Genomic DNA, 15,877 nt, shown 5'->3' with positions numbered 1-15,877 from the left:
TGGGGATGATGTCCAACCTCAGGAACTCTCAGCTCACTAAGTATTCCTCGGGGGTATCTAAGGAATCCCAGGACAGGACTTCATTCTGGGTCAGCTGGAGACAGAAGGAAAGGACAGTAGAAAGTTCACTGTTTACCTCCATGGCTCCTAAATCCCATCTTGCCAGAAATACACCAAGAGCAGTCTTCTCTTTTGTCCCTTCTCCTAGGGCCAACACAACAGATGTCAAAGGCAGAGTGGGTACCAGAAGCCAAACAGTTGAGGGTCAGCCCCCTCAGGCAGCCACCAGATGGCCATGCAGGTGAGGACGGTGGTCCTCAGCACTGGCTATGCCTTAGAATCATCTGGGAAACATGTAAACATCCAAATGCCTAGTCCCCACCCCAAACTAAGTCAGGATCTCTGGGCATGGGACCCAGGCTTTGGGACTTTTAAAGCTCCCCAGGTAATTCCTATGTTTAGCCAAAGTTGAGAAAATCTTCTGTATTCTCTCCTAACTTCAGCCCCTTAGAAAGGTCAGTGTAGACATGGTAGAGTTCTCCATCTTACCTGAATCAATCATTTGGATGATGGTCCTAGTGCTTGGCTGTCCCAGGTTGCTCATCTCTGAGATACAACCCCACACGGGGTAAGAATATTTATCATGATACCTCTAAGACCTAACTGGAAGATTTTATCTCTGCATTGAATAGTGTTGTCAGCTTTGAGTTTCTAAGAAGGCCAAGAACCATGCCCCCAGCCCTGACCCTTATGACAGAGTTTGGTTGGAAGCAACACTGTGTTGGAAGCTGGTGGAAGTTCCTTGGGGGACAGAACGAGGAGACTCAGCGGTCAGCAGCAGGGCTTGTCAGGGCTCTGATTTTTAGTTCCTCATGATTTCCTGTAGTTTGGGGGTAAAGACAGAAGTAGAAGACACCAGAATAGGGGCGCCTGGGTGGCTCAGTCGGTTAAGTGTCCGACTTCAGCTCAGGTCACGATCTCGCGGTCCGTGAGTTCGAGCCCCGCGTCGGGCTCTGGGCTGATGGCTCGGAACTCAGAGCCTGGAGCCTGCTTCCGATTCTGTGCCTCCCTCTCTCTCTGCCCCTCCCCCGTTCATGCTCTGTCTCTCTCTGTCTCAAAAATAAATAAACGTTTAAAAAAATTAAAAAAAAAAAAAAAAAAGAAGACACCAGAATAAAAGAATGAATCCTGGTCTTAGGGGTGTCATGATTTGATGACTACCTCCTTGCTCATTTCCTCAAAGGCAAAAGTCCCCAAATGTTGTGACAACATAGACTTTGTACCCATTTTGTGAAGACACCTGACGTGTTTGTGTCCCTACAGGGTCATCCACCTGTTCTTCAAGAGCTCTTCTGCCTGTGGCACTATTTCTCTGCCTGACGTGTTAGCCTGAGGTCAGTGGCTAAGCCTTACTGGGCTGTACCTCCTGCAGCCATAACTCTGGAGGGGCTCCAGGAGCATTGAGGGGTTGGTAAAATATACAGGCAGAAATGTTTGGGGAAGAGGAAGGCTGTTCTCCCCCTCTCTCAGGGCTCTTTTGAGAAGTAAACATGATTAACGGGATGGTGGGCAGCATGCAGCAAGAGTTCAACTTGGGGTAGATATTACGAGTGTCACTCACCACTATCCAGGGGCTGGAAATCCACAGGAGACATGCCTCACAGTAGGAACAGGAAGCACTTGTTTTCCACAGAGGCCTTTTCTCCCCCTTCTCCCCCACTGCCTCACTTCCTCACTGATTTATCTAGCAAATAGCCCCAGGAACCTACCACTCTGCTTCACCCCCCTTGTCTGGGGTAACCTAAAGGGGCTCTGAACAAGTTGCTGATAATGCTGTTTGGAGGTCTGAGGCCAGCCCTGCCCCTCACTCGAGCATAGCCATGAACCACCCACTCCTGCATGGCCCCTTCAACCCAGGCTTCCTAAGAGCAACTGGGTGGCAGGCGGGCTCCCCCTGCATCAGGAACTGAACGGTCCCTGCATATTCACCTCCTTCTCCTAGGGCCTGAACGCCTGGCCGGACGTGGGGCTGGATCTGAAGCCTGATTGTGAACATGGGCCCGGCCCTGGTTCTGGGGAGCTTCAATTCCAGCCATCAGGCAAGAGAGGGAAACCCAGGGGAGGAAGGTGGGGGTGGGGGCTCCCCTACCTCTCCAAGCAGCAGAGGCCTGAGGTCAGACACAGCCTCCACTAGCTCCTCCTTTCAGGCATCCTTGGCCTGAGGGGCAACTAATGGGGCACCTGTTCTGCATTATCCAGCAAAGGGCAGGATGCCCCTCCACAGGTGGACTTAATCAGTACAGGGGGAATGTATGTCAAGAGCCACGGGGGATCATGTCAAAGCTAAGGGAGTCACTTCATCCCACCCCCAGCCTGTCAGCTCTCACCAGAGGCTGAAAGGAGAGGAAACAAGCCTATAGACTCCTCCTTATTTACTCCTCAGCAATCTTGCACCCAGACTGGGCAGGGCTAAGGCTGGGGATTCCCCTGCAGTGAAAACAAGATGGATCTGCAAATCGACGAGGGAGTCACTTGGTCCCCTTCCTCCCTGCCCAGTGCCTCCTCATCCATCTGCTCTCCTCTGAGACATCTGTATACCCTCTCCCATAGGAACCTGCTGGCAGGAAACCAGGGGCATCAGTTGTTGGCACCTTTGTGTGATTTCAATCCTTATGTCACCTCTCCCACCATGCCTTGGCCTCTGATTGGGACAGCAAAGCCTCGTGGCCACACGTTCCCTGAACTGAAGAACTCCAGGCATGGTGAATCTCTGGAGGAGATATGGGAGTGGGAATGGGGTGGGAGGTGCAAAGGCATCCTAGGGCCCTGAAACTGTATCATCGAAGTGAATCTTGTCAGCTCAGGCTCTGCCCCCCTGAAAGTATTGACATTCCTCACAGTTACATCCTTGGTCAAGGTCGCTCCTCCCTCCACCTTTCTCTCGGGGTCATCTCTATAGCATACAGCATGCTTACTGCCATCCATGCCCCATACCTTCAAATCCTTACCTCCACTCTGAGGTCCCCAAATATCATGCCTGCGTATTGGGCTGATTTCCACCCAACACATAGATCTTCTTCCCCACATTTCTGCTCCTTCTTCTAGAGCCTGATCAACAGTACCCCCACCCACCCTGTTAGCACCAGGCCTAATGTCCATCCTGACCTCCTGAGCCATCCTGACCTCCTGAGATTCTCTCCCTTGCTTTCCACAGCTGCTCTACCTTGCATGACACCTGCTGTATACACCCCCATCCTCTCCATTCATTCTGCCATTGCCTTAGTTGGAGCCCTGGAACGCTCACTTGCCTATGGTAATATTGCATGTTCACCGTGACTTTGGGGACCCCTTGCACATGGTTTTTCTGCTTAAAGATTATTCAAAAATAACTTTGGTTTTTCGAAATCAATGTCATTTTTGTTATAAAAAACTTTCTTTTAGCTTTTTAAAAAATATTTAATTTTTATTTATTTTTGAGAGAGAGAGAGAGAGAGTGTGTGTGTGTGTGTATGTGTATGTATGTGAGTGGGGAGGATCAGAGAGAGAGGGAGACACAGAATCCAAAGCAGGCTCCATGCTCTGAGTTGTCAGCACAGAGCCTGACGGGGGCCTGAACTCACGAACCACAAGATCATGACCTGAGCCGAAGTCAGATGCTTAACCAACTGAGCCACCCAGGAGCTGCTAGCTTTTTTTTAACATGAAGAATTTAATATAAAGAATCAGTAAGTAACCTAAATTTATGGACTCTATCACCACTAATTATCATTCAGAGATAATTTTCAGCAAGTAGAGCTTTTAAAGATCAAGAGCCAAGCACTTTCAGGTGCCATTAAATATATATTCTGTCTTCAACCATGTTTAAGTGGCACATTGCTCATTCAGGGACATTAAATACATTCACATTGTTGTGCAATGACCACCACATCCATCCACGAACTCTCTTCATCTTGCAAAGCTGAAACTCTGTACCCATGAAACACTAACTCCCCATTTCCTCCCTTTTTGGCCCCCGGCGCCCTCCCTTCTACTTTCTGTCTCTAGGAGTTTGACTTCTTTAGGTACTTGCTATAAGTGGAGTCATCTGAAGCCTGATGAATCCATCTCAAGCCTTTGGCTTTGACCTCTCCTTTTGCCTGTAATGCCCTCTCGTGACTTTCAGACTCCCACTCATCCTTTAAAATCCAGTGGGTCTCCTCCTCTGAAGCATTCCTTGACAATCAAGGTCAAGTTCATAACCACCCTCCCACCCCTTGGCATTCCCCACTGACCTAGCAAATACTTCAGTTTGCAGGTATTTACTTACATAGACGGAGCTCTATGAGGCCAGAGACCTTGTGTCTTTTGTTCATCACCACGGCCTCAGCACCACGCAAAGCCAGGCTCATTAACTGAATGATGACCCTGTCTCTTCCTCAGCTCCATCAATCAAAGACCAACAGATGCGCTGGGGTACCATCCAGGACCTCTCTACTGCCCTGGGTTCACAACCTTTGTTTTTCATTTCACTGGGTTGGGAAAGGACAGTTTAGCTACTTCCCAGGGATCTGTGCAAAGTGCCCTAGTGGCCAAGACAGCTTCTTCCCCAACAAGTATGGTGACCTAACTATGGCCACTGGCCAACGTCTTTGTTCTACAGGGGAAGTGCAGACAGGGTGCCCACAATCAACAGATCCTGCCATAGATGTGCAGCACTAATTGTCTCTCCCCAGCCTGGCCAAGAGGGAGAGCATGTGAAATGCCTGAGTGAGGCCTAGAGCGACTCTGGCCTGCGCACACCTGCTGGCTCTGGGGTGGCCTGCGGGCTAGACTCGGGCCCGTGCAGTTGCTACCACTCTCCCAGTCCGGTGTCAGGCTGGTGACTGAGCCACTTCATATGTCAGCAGCAAGCCTCAACTTCTTGTTCCAGCTTTCTGTTTGGAAATGCAGCAATCTCCGTTAAACTCCACACTGGACAAAGGCAGCAAGTTTCAGATTTTCAGATTATCAGTTCTGGAGCCTAACCTTTCTCTCTGAGGGATCAGTCCTTGCCAGAACTTCAAGCCTCAGTGAAGATTTATTTCTATTCAGGCCCAGTGTTGGAAGCTCAGGGGACAGGCCTTCACTTACTCTCCGGCTAAGAGAAATGCTTGGAGGCTGACGGTATTTCAGGTCAAGCAGCCCTGATTCTGGCTGAGGCAGAGGCTAATCTTTGCTAAAAGAGTGGCCAAAGATAGATGGTCTGCATCAGAACTGCTGGGCAGAGAGAGGCTTGTTTGCTAACACGCAGATTCCTGGGCCCCACCCGGAGAACCCAATAATCCAGTTCTGAGCCTCTGGGGAATGAGGGTCCATAAAGCTCCCTAATTAACAAGGTCCCACCCTACTCCCAGGCCATTTGTGTGCTCACTAAAGTTTGCAAAGCATTGCCCGCCTAGTCTAGCAATAAATTCAACATGCTTCACTTTCCTGGAGCAGGAAGAGAGAACTCATTTCTGCCCCAGGGTCCAGATTTCAGCAAAGTAAGTGTCACAATCATTAAACCACCTCCACATGAATGCAATGGTCATGTATTTGTTTCAGAAACCCCATGCATGGGTGCACATGCATGGGTGTGTGGATAGGTGGTCTTTGTCCTTGAAGGGGGTAATAGAGGAAGAGGCAAAGGAGGAGACAAGAGGAAGAGAATGAGAAAAAAAAAAGGGGGGTCTCCAGTGCGACTACTGTACAAAGACAAACTAAAAGCCCACGAGCCTTTAGCCCATAGGGTCAGAGGAAAGATGAAGACTGACAAAGGTCCTGGCTAAAATATAAAATTGCATGTCACAGCAGAGCTAGATCCCAAAAACATAATACTGAGTGAAAGACGGTGTCACAGAAGAACAACACAGTAAGTTCCAATTATATGAATTTTTAAAAACTAGCAGAAGCAAAGACCATATTGCGTAGGAACGCATACATAGGCTGTAACACTATAAAAAGCAATAAAGGAAGGAAGGACCCGGAATCCAGATGGGTCCATTGCACCTACCTCAGTGAGAGAGGAGACCACAGGGGACTTCAAAGGTACTGACACATTTCCATTTCTTAAACAGTTGGTGGGTAGGCACTTAGATGTGGTTACATGTACCTAATGTGTATCATTTTGCATAGATGATACACTAAGGTTCTTAAACACACATATGAAATAATGAATAGCATGAATATAAACATGATTGGTTCATCAAACTTGGAAATACTAGGAAAAGGCAGCACCTTCTAGAATTTGTGGCAGGTATGGCTTGAGCGAATAAGAGGAAGTCCCATTTACCAAGGGGACTGTGAATGTTCAGCACTTGTTACTGACTGATCTTGCCTCCAGGACAGGGATGGGCAGGTAAATGAGGTCTTGGGGACATGACTGGGAGAGGAAATACAGTGTCTAGGGCCACAGAGCATGGGCTGAGAGCCGTGAAGCAGAGCTAGGTCCTAGGGAGATGGAAGGCATGCCAGGATCAACAAATCCAAAAGGGCCAAAATGGGAAGAAGGAAGTCAGACTGGAACCAAACAAGTGAGACAAGAAGGGGAACGGGAGGGGGTAATCTGAAGGGGCCAGCCTGGAGGGATTCTCTGGGCTGCATTTGTGCCCCGTCTGGGACTAAGGGTGACCTGGTCTGTGACAAACTCCTAGAAGCTGACCTGACATGAAATGGATGTCCGCCCCAGAAGTGACACCAGTAGACAGAGCCACAGATGGCCAAGAGCAGCCCCCTGCAGTGGCCCCATTAGCCACCCACCGTCAGGGTCATAAGCAGCCCCAGAAGGAACCTGTCCTCTCTCTGGCTCAATGTAGAAAGCCCTTCTCCATCCTGCCACCAATTTCCACACTCTGAGTATTCCAGAGGCTCAGGACCTCTGGAGGGATTCTGTCCCATTGTAAATAGTCATGCTCTCCTATCAAGTCCTCTGTTCTGAGCTGAATTTCAGCAGATGCTGCTGAAATGTCACTTCTGCTTTCAGGAGCCATGCAAAATTAGCCAAGTCCCTCTTGCACCCACCAGGTTAGCAGGACTATGGGTCCTGGCCGATAAGCAGAACAAGGTCCACGGGGAGGCATGGTGCAGTTGACACAAGATGTGCCAACCTGACTGCCCCTCAAAGAAGATCTTGTCGCAGTCGGCAGACAGTGCCCAGCTCCTTTGGGGCTGCTTGAGAGTTGCCTCGCCTAAACTGTACCTACATCCAGCAACTGATCACGAGCAAGGTGTCTAAACACTGGCCACTGAAGCCCCCACCAGCAGTTCTAATGGGCTACACCTGCCTGTGGGCTCGGCTTTGTCAGGAACGCATCACGGCATCACCACCCTCCGTGCTCAGTCCTGCTTCGGCTCCCTGACCTCCACAGGTGTTTACCCCTAACGAATGTCTTGCTCACCAAACGCCAACTCAGCACCTGCTCCCAGAGGGTCCTCCCTACAACAGAGAGGGAGTCTTTACTACAGATTGAAGAGGAGGTCATTTTGGACCCTCTAGCAAAGAAAAAAAAAAAGGCTGTTTCCATTTTCAGATACCTTATTCTTCGCAGCCTTTGCTAAGAGTCTGGGGATTTCCGTTAGAGCTCCTTCAGAGCAAACAGGAAAGGATTTATTTAGGAGAGAATCCTCTGCCACTCTCTAACCTGAGCAGATTGTTCCAGTGAACAGTTCAGAACGGGCCAGACTGCTCAGCTCCCTGCCCCTGGCAGGGGTTGCAAAAGCCATCACCCTCTTCTTTCTACTTATTGATGTCAGAATGGGATTTGCCGGCACAAACCAGCAGAACAGCCTGGCAGTTTCCACTTACTCAGAAAGGGTTGCAAGTTCAATTCCTCTCTGGGTCCCAGAATTCTCAAAAGCAGCAGCTCCGTGGTTCTCCCTCCTCTGGACCTAGAGCACTGATTGTTCTTGCCCCATTTTGTACAATTATTTATGCACCGCTGTAGGACCATTCTCAGGCTGCTGGCTGGTCGGGTCATTTACTTATCCCTTGTATTATTATTTTCTTCCAATAACAAAACAGCAGCCAGCTAGGAACTCCTCATCCAGATTTTTTGTAGGAAGAAGACTGTGCCAGGCTTCCTCCCAGTGTGGCTGCTGGGTTAAATTATAAGGAATTATAAGGATTTTTAATCCTTTCTTTTTAAGCGACTTTTACTATCACCATCTCTCTTTTTTTTAATTAAAAAAGAAATTCATTGTATTCATTTCCTATCGCGGCAGTTACCAATTACCATGCATGAAGTGGCTTAAAACAATCCAAGTTTATCATCTTACAGTTTTGTAGGTCAGGAGTCCAACATGGCTCTCGCTGGGCTAAAATCAAGGTGTCAGCAGGGCCCTATTCCTTTTCCGGAGGCTCTAGGCAAGAACCCGTTCTCTTATCTTTTCTAGCTTCTAGGGGTCACCAGCATTTCTGGGCTCCTGGGCCCCTTTCCATCTGCAATGGCTGGTGGAGTCCTTCTCCTAGGGCTCCGTTCTCCTGTGCCTGTGCCTGTGTCATCCCCCCATGGTTAAAGACTTCTGTGATTACATTTTTTTTAACTTTCTTTTTAATGTATATTTTTGAGACAGAGAGAGACAGAGTATGAGCGAGGGAGGGGCAGAGAGAGAGGGAGACACAGAATCCGAAGCAGGCTCCAGGCTCCGAGCTGTCAGCACAGAGCCTAACATGGGGCTCGAACCCACGAACTGTGAGATCATGACCTGAGCTGAAGCCGGATGCTCAGCCGACTGAGCCGTCCAGGCGCCCCAAGACTTCTGTGATTACATTGGATCCACCTGGATTATCCAGGCTAATCTCTCTTTCTCCAGGTCAGCTGATTAGCAACATCAAGTTCACCTGGAAACTTGATTCCCTTTCCTCATGTAACCTTACGTGTTCACAGACTCTGGGGAGTAGAGTGTGGCCATCTTTGGGAGGCCATTATTCTGCCTATAACATATATGTCCATTGTAGAAAATTTGGAAACACAGGAAAAGTATAGAGGAGGATATATAAGCCACTTCCAATTCCACTGCCCAGAGAGAACCAACAGTTTAGTCCTCGGTTAGTCCTTTTTCTTTATAAACTGGATTTGGATAATACTATAGGATAGGATTTCTATGCTGTTTAATATTTTGCTACATTCCATTTTTCATTGGCTATCTAGCACTCTACTATGTGGATATACTATAATTTATTGAACTTAGTTAATCCTCTGGGGTAAGACACATAATTTATCTCTAACTTCTCTTTATGCCTAGTAGGCCTGTAGTAAACATCCCTGAAGCTATGTCTGTGTATTCTTAGCATACATTTCCTAAAGGCATCCGAAGACTGGGTGACCATATCATTTGTCCTGCAAAGTGGGACATTTTTTGAGAATGAAAAGGGGTAAATTCCAAAAATTAACAGTAACTCATAACGACCAACAAGGCAGGACTGACCTGGGCATGATACATCTTGCCCACCTGGCCTCCTGGAATGTTGCAATGATTTACATTCGCACCAGCAACACCCGAGTCTCCTCGCTCGAAGTCCTTGCCGAGATTGCCAGGACTCACCCTGCCCCCCGTCGTATCTTCCTAAAACTGAAAACCACACCGAGGCGAATGCATTCTAACTCTCACTGGAGAGGTGGCCGTGGCAGGCCTGTTTCTTGTGGCAGGGAGAGGACAGCCAAGTCATTCTTGGCCCTCGTTGCCAGGGATTTTAATTGAGGCGAGTCTACTTTGGTTTCTGGTCCAGGTACAGACTGGACTAGCTTCAAGGCAGTAGTGACCGACCTCCCCTCCCTGCGCAGGGAGGCAGGTACAGCCTCAGCTACAAGAGGCACTTTCCCACACAGCTCTCCCCAGGCCTGGGCAGGTGTCCCTGGGGAGCCCCACAACAAGACAGTATTACCTGAGCAGATTCACCTGACAAACTCGCCTGAGCAAGAGACACTGACCCTGAAGAGCCAATAGCAAGAGCTTGAAGCTGCGGTCAGGCAGTTTCCTATACAAAGAATGTAACAAAACCAAGTTACACTTTCTCTTCAGAGGACTTCCTCTTGGATAGAAGCCTCTGAAACCATCAAGTGTCAAGAAGATACCCAAATAAGGCAGTTGCTGAAACCACAAAAACTAAAAGACTAAATTAATTGTGAAGATGTTTTCTAACGTCCAAATTGGGATTCTTTTTTTTTTTTTTTTTTTTTTTTTTTGGTATTTGTTTGTTTGTTTCTTTGTTTTTTCATTTTAGTGGAGGTTATTTGAATCTGGCCACCAAGACTGCAAAATGCTTTCTGGGAAAGAAACCCAGGCTCATGCACCAGGCTGCCTCGCTTGGCTTCTGGATATGTGAAATGGGCATCGTGAAGGGGAACACTGACTTCTTGCACAGACATTTCTGACCTTCTGAGTCCAGTAACCCGGAGGCCACTCAGGAGACATTTGACTCATTCTTGTTAACTCACGTGCTGGAAAAGCAAACTCAAATGGGCCCTGAGAGCAATCTAGTTTTGGAGCAGTTTTACCTGTAAGCAACTGGCTCTCTGCCCATGGAGAACATAAGCCTTCAGAAACACAGAAAAATGTTCCAGGTGATATTTTGTAAGCATACCTGCAAACTGTGCTCTGTTAACCTGGAAAATGAACAAAACACAGGAAACGGCTCTGTTAATGGGCAGGAGGCAGAGCAAACTAGCCTGGAATAGGAACTGGCCAAACACCAGATGTCTAAAGCATGGGCATTCTCTCTGAAAGAATTGCTCTTTTTACATTTCAACTCTGAGGGTGCCTGGGTGGCTCAGTCGGTTAAGCATCTGACTGTCGATCTCGGCTCAGGTCATGATGTCACAGGGGTCTGTGGGATGGAGCCCCACGTCAGGCTTAGTGATGACAGTGTGGAGCCTGCTTGAGATTCTCTCTGTCCCTCTCTCTCTGTCCTTCCCCCACTCACATGTCCCCCCTCTCTTTCTCTCTCTCTCAAAATACATAAACTTGAAAACAATTTTTTCAACTTTGATGTCTTGGTGAAGATGTTCATTCGGAAATCTAGGCTGTTTGATATAAGCAAAGCAGAGTTGTGGGATCACCACTCTCCTTAGAAGGGAGCCCAGCAATTTGGGGAAAGAAAACACTGGCTCAGATGGTGAGTGTTTTGGATTTCTCACATCAAAAGTCAGCTTCTGGGGGCACCTGGTGGCTCAGTCACTTAAGCATCTGACTCTTGATTTTGGCTCAGGACATGACCTCACAGTTTGTGAGTTCGAGCCCTGAGTTGAGCTCTGCACTGACAGCACAGAGCCTGCTGGGGATTCTCTTTCTCTCTCTCTCTCTCTCTCTCTCTCTCTCCCTCTCTGCCCCTCCCCCACTCACATGCTGTCAAAATAAATAAATAAACTAAAAAAAAAAAAAAAAAAAGGTCAGCTTCTGTATTCAGAAGGTTGGGAGCCAGAAGGTCCTGAGTCCAGACCTAGAGCATAGTCTCCCCAGAAGTATGATGGGCCTTCAGCAGGTGGATGTCTATAAAGATATCTTTGGATGCTAAAAACAGGGCTAGCTAGAGAAGGGATAAATGTTCCATCTATTCTTAGATGCTAGACCCTAGACCTCTAGATTAGCATACATGTGTCATCTCCTATAACTGCTTACCCTGGGAGAAGACTCACAGAGCCGGCTTCACGCCTTTGCATCCTTTGCATTTGCAGTCTTATAATCTCTTTCCCCCCTCAGATATCCACTGGCCTACTCCCTCACATCATTCGGGCCTCTGCACAAATGTCACCTGCTTATAAAACTTTTGCCTGATCAATTACCCTATCAGAAATAGCCTTATAATTCCCCTGCCTGATTTCCCTTTGTCACACTTATTACTACTCCCCATTATGTGATATATTTAAGTGCCTAATATCTGTCTCCCCAGTTAAAATGTAAGGTGCAGAATGGAGGTCCCCAATGACAGTACTTGGCACATAATAAGAGTGCAATAAATATTTGTTGAAGGAGCAAGTGAAACTTAAAGTTAGGGTTGAGTCAAACACCAAACAGCCAGTCTTTCACCAGGCAGATGTGAAGTCACTTAAGAGGTACGTGGGAGAGACACTGAGCTTGGAGTGGCTTTGGGGATGAGTGGGGGCGGGGAGAATGCCAAGATCCACGACTTGTGCCACTACAGTTGCAGACATCATGGGTGAGGCACAGCTCAGGGACTTGCATGTTTCATGCCTCCTTCTGGGTTTGACATCAGCTCTTGTCAAACCCTGGCATGTAACAGCCTGGTAAAACTGGAAAAGTCTAGAGGAATTATCTGACCGAGGAGCAAACTGAGGTCCAGAGAGGCTTCAGTGGCAGAGCTTGGGTTCACACTCAGGTCTATCTGACACCCAATCTACTGTTTCTAAAATGCAACACTGCCCCCATCAATTGCTGAAGCCCTGACATTGGGAGGAAAGGGTCTGGGGGAAAACTGCTCTGCAAACCTTTTACCAGTGGCTACTTGGAAGGTAGAAAGCAGCACCTAAACTATATTGCCTCTGGATTTTTACAATCCTCTATCAGATGGCAACTCTGAACTTTCTATAACAGCATTGTTCAACAGAACTTTCTGCAACAATGGAAATACTCTATTTCTGTGCTGTCCAATACAGTAGCCTCTAGTCACATGGGACTAGTGAGCATTTGTGGCTAGTGTGACTGATGAAGTGAATTCTAAATTTTAAATTGTATTTCATTTAATTAATTTACATTTGAGTATAATGTGTGATATGTGGCTAGTGGTTACTGCTTTTGGACAGTACCATTCTAGAAACTTGTATATAGAAGTCTTACTCTGGAATATGAAGAGGAGGGGCATGTGGGCGGGAGAGATTGAGAGGGAAGGAGAGAAATGGGGGGGAGGGTGATTAGACAGAAAAAGAGACACAAGCAGACACACACACACAGAGGAAGAGAGGGAAAGGAAGAGAGGGAGAGGGAGGGAGGGAGGGAGGGAGAACACGAGTGCAAGTCCTGGTGGTAATTTCTCCTCACAGCCACAAGATGGCACCATTGTTCAGAGTCTTTGCTCTGAAAAGCAAAATCAGGCTGGTTTGGGATTCCCGGCTTTCCTTTTCTTCCTCTGTCTCAGTCTGTCTTCCATCTTTCTTCTCCACCTCCTCTTTTCTCTCCTCTCCCCCTCCTCTTCTTCTTCAATCCTGACTTACGCCTCGCTGGTGGCCTTGAGCAATGTGATAGCAGAGGACCTTGTGTGAAGCTGGGAGCAACAAAGGTCCCTGACACTGATATTTGGGTACCGAAAGCACAGTGGTTGACTCATTGAACAAGACTTGGAAAGAGGCTCTCTGGGTCCTGCTGTAATTGCCCTGGACCTGGCCTGCGCCTGGGGAGGCCTTCCGGGACAATCTTGTTCACTCACCCTTCCTCTTACCACCTTCTCCCTCCCCCCCCCCCCCCCCCACCTCCCCGAACTTGGAAGCTTCTGCCCTCAGATCCGGTCCCGGAGGTCATCACCGGAATGTCTCTGGAGAAACTATAAACGCGAAGAGAATGTCCCCTGGTGAGGGTTCTGAGGTCTCCTTTGTTATTCTAGCCTAAGGACAAAGCAACCAGAGGCTTGGGGATGGTGGGTGGAGCTTGCAGTATTTTCCTAAGATTTTTGCAGTTGGGGAATAAATCCCCTGGGATGGGGCAGGGCTGCAGGCTAATACCCATACGGCAAGATCAGGGCAATGAAAACATGCACACAGACGAAACTTCAAAGCTTTTCCGGGAATCTGAATGGGGAAGGGCCTGCGGAAGGTCGGATGTTAACTCTGCAGGAACCGCCCTTTTGCTTTCAGCTGGCCCAGCAGCTCTTCAAACGCCTCCAAACTGTCCCCTCTCAGCGGATTCGGGATCCCACCAGGCCCTGAAGGCAAACACTGGGAGGGCAGGGCCTTTCCCATTGGAGTCCGGCTCTCTGTTCTCCGGAGGAGCTGAGGCCGGTTTCATCTCTGCCAACTGAGCCTGTCACAGCAGAAACTCACCCACGTCAGTCCTGCCTCTTCCCCAAACCTGGTCAAACTTTGCCACAGCTACTTTGCAGGGAGTGAGGAGAATTACTAATGCTGGAAGGTCACTTGAGGTAATAATTAGGACAATCATTAATTTCTGAGGCCTCAGTGACTCATTTATCTCTGATATGCACAGGGATCAAAGGAGGGCATTTATAGCTTAGAAACAAACCTCCTATTCTTTCCCATTCTTTCTTGCTATAATAAATAATAAAAAGCTCCCAGGCCTCCTTCCTTACCCATCTCTTTCTTGCGGGTCCTGTCTCAACTGTCCCCGTACAAAAACCAACCCACCTCTCCCTTCTCTCTACTATCGTTCTTCCCTCTTGAAGAACCATGGCAGGTCTAGCCTCTCTCTGCCCAGCTCCAAGAGTCTTGGCTGCAACTATGTTATGGAGAGTGAGTGGTGCTGGTCCCTCTGTCCCACAGGAGGCCAGGAGGCCCCTGACCTCAGGCAGGCCCCTTGTACATTTACCATCTTTCCTTTGCCTCAGTATGTATATCAGTGCTAGAGTCAGACTGCCAGGGAAGGGCACAAACTTGGCCCTGTCATTTATTAGCTGTGTGACCTTGAGCAAGTTACTTGACATTTATAAGCCTCAGTTTCCCAATCTGTGAAATAGGGATGATATTAGTATCTAAGGCTGGCTTGTGAGAATTATATATGACAAAATATACAAAATGCTTAGCACAGAGCCTGATACAAAATAATGTCAGCTACATTTGTCAGTACCTCAAAATCCTTGCTGTATTTCTAAGAACTTGTAGCTGGCATGCAAACTGGATCTTTCATGTTCTGCTGTGGCCTCTGAGAGATGAAGTGAGGATGCATGGAGCCCCACTAGGACCCTGGACCACCACTGTAATAAGAATCAGATCATGTGTGTGTGGCGGGGGGCAGGGGGTGGTGGTGATGGTGGTTGTTAGCCTTAAGGAGGCTGTGAGATGGACCCAGGCCAGTTTCTCAACCTGCACACTATTGACATTTTGGTCCAGATAACCCTTTGTTGTGAGGTGTCATCCTGTGCATTTTAGGACGTTTGGCAGCATCCCAGGCCCCTGCTCACTAGGTGCCACTAGCAGCCTTCTACTTGTGACAATCAAAATGTCTCTAGACATCACCTCTTAACTCCAGGAGGCAAAATTGCCCTTGGTCGAGAACCATTGGTCTAGACAGATGGGGAAGTGCGGAGACATCCCCCCAGGTACCTGGCTGAGCTAAGGTGAGGAGGCAGGAATGAGCATGATCTGAGAGGATACCCTCCTGCCCAAGGCAGGGCTCAGGCAGGCCTGCAAGGTTGAGTACAGAGGTTAGTCTTGGAAGATGAACAACCCCATTGTTTTCCTTCCTAAGGATGTGCCTAGCTTATTCAGGACACTGCCCTGCTTGGATGTGTACCTCTGGATTGCCCATAGCCAGGACTCAAATACATAACCTTGTGCAGCCCCAGGAGCCCTGGCCAGAACAGTGCCCCAGAGGCACAGAATGCTCACTGAATAGACATTGGGTCAATTCTCATCTTAGAGCCAAGCACCACCAGGGTGTGAATCCTTACTCTGCTACCCACTCACTGTGTGGCCTTGGGCAAATTGCTTAACATCTCTGTGCTTAGGATCCTTATCTGTAAAATGAAGACAACAAGAACATTTACCTCATAGGGTCATTCTGAGGACTAAATGGCTTAATATTTGTAAAGTATTTAGAACAGAGTCTCGCACATAGCAAGTACTAAGGGTTGGTTAAGTAAGCAAAAAACCAAAAGGAAGCCGCCACAGACCAGGAGACACAATCTTTTATAAGTCAGAAGTTGCCTCTGCTGTGACCTCAGGCCCAGAAGCTGTGTGTCTCTGGGCCCTGGCCATCT

The sequence above is a fragment of the Panthera tigris genome, chromosome A3 (assembly GCF_018350195.1).
Source record: "Panthera tigris isolate Pti1 chromosome A3, P.tigris_Pti1_mat1.1, whole genome shotgun sequence".
In the NCBI taxonomy this organism is placed as follows: Eukaryota; Metazoa; Chordata; class Mammalia; order Carnivora; family Felidae; genus Panthera; species Panthera tigris.
The sequence above is the reverse complement of the archived record's forward strand: the minus strand, read 5'-3'. Positions refer to the sequence as shown.